General features: G+C 39.1%; 1 long non-coding RNA gene across 1 annotated transcript; it reads left to right on the top strand.

The window, feature by feature from the left end:
- Nucleotides 1-630, top strand: LOC107580992 (uncharacterized). Its single transcript, XR_001608749.1, has 3 exons — nt 1-49; nt 167-388; nt 545-630. It is a non-coding gene; the product is annotated as an uncharacterized lncRNA (long non-coding RNA).
- Nucleotides 631-818: the final 188 nt, after the last annotated feature.

Here is an 818-nt window from a genome sequence, read left to right as displayed (position 1 = left end):
GTGATTCAGATCGCATGTGGAGACCATCATTCAATGGCACTAACCAAGGGTATTCACAACTGTTCCATCTAACATCTGCTATTTTGCTTTCATCTTTAGACATCTTATGATTGAGATGAATCGATTGAGATTTGAGTGTAGATGTTCAGAGCTGTTGCTCTTTCAGATGGTCAGGTGTTGGTATGGGGTGAGAACTCTCATGGTCAGCTGGGTTTGAGGAAAGATCATCCCGGCTCTCCGTCTGCTCAACATGTTCAGAGTCTGAGTGGGATCCCGCTGGCTCAGATCAGCGCTGGAGGAGACCACAGCTTTGTGTTGTCTCTCTCTGGAGTCGTGTTTGGATGGGGAAAGAACTCTGCTGGACAGCTGGGCCTCGGAGACACTACAGGTCTTCTTGTTTCTTCATGTAAAAGCGAAATCAATAACAGTATGAAATTACATGTAAAGGTACTAAATTGCGCAATACCGTGTCAAATCTATATCAAAGCATGAAAATGATGCATTTGGAAGTGATGAATTCAATTCACAATTCTTGTCACCAAAGACAGACACATCCCAACAATTATAAATAGCCTTCAATTGAAGAAAACTGTGTCCATCTCGTGTGGAGGGGAACACACTGCCACTTTATCAAAGGTACAGTATCATCATTTTATAATAATAATAATAATTATTATTATTATTATTATTACATACAGTTAGGTCCATATAAATTTGGACACAGGCACAATTTGTATTATTTTAGTTGCTGACCAAACATAATAATATAGTTGCACATCAAAATTGGAGGAAAGGTTAAGGAATTACAGCTCTTTAAT

Source organism: Sinocyclocheilus grahami, unplaced genomic scaffold (genome assembly GCF_001515645.1).
Source record: "Sinocyclocheilus grahami isolate Dianchi unplaced genomic scaffold, SAMN03320097.WGS_v1.1 scaffold60754.1, whole genome shotgun sequence".
Taxonomy (NCBI): Eukaryota; Metazoa; Chordata; class Actinopteri; order Cypriniformes; family Cyprinidae; genus Sinocyclocheilus; species Sinocyclocheilus grahami.
The sequence above is the reverse complement of the archived record's forward strand: the minus strand, read 5'-3'. Positions and strand labels throughout refer to the sequence as shown.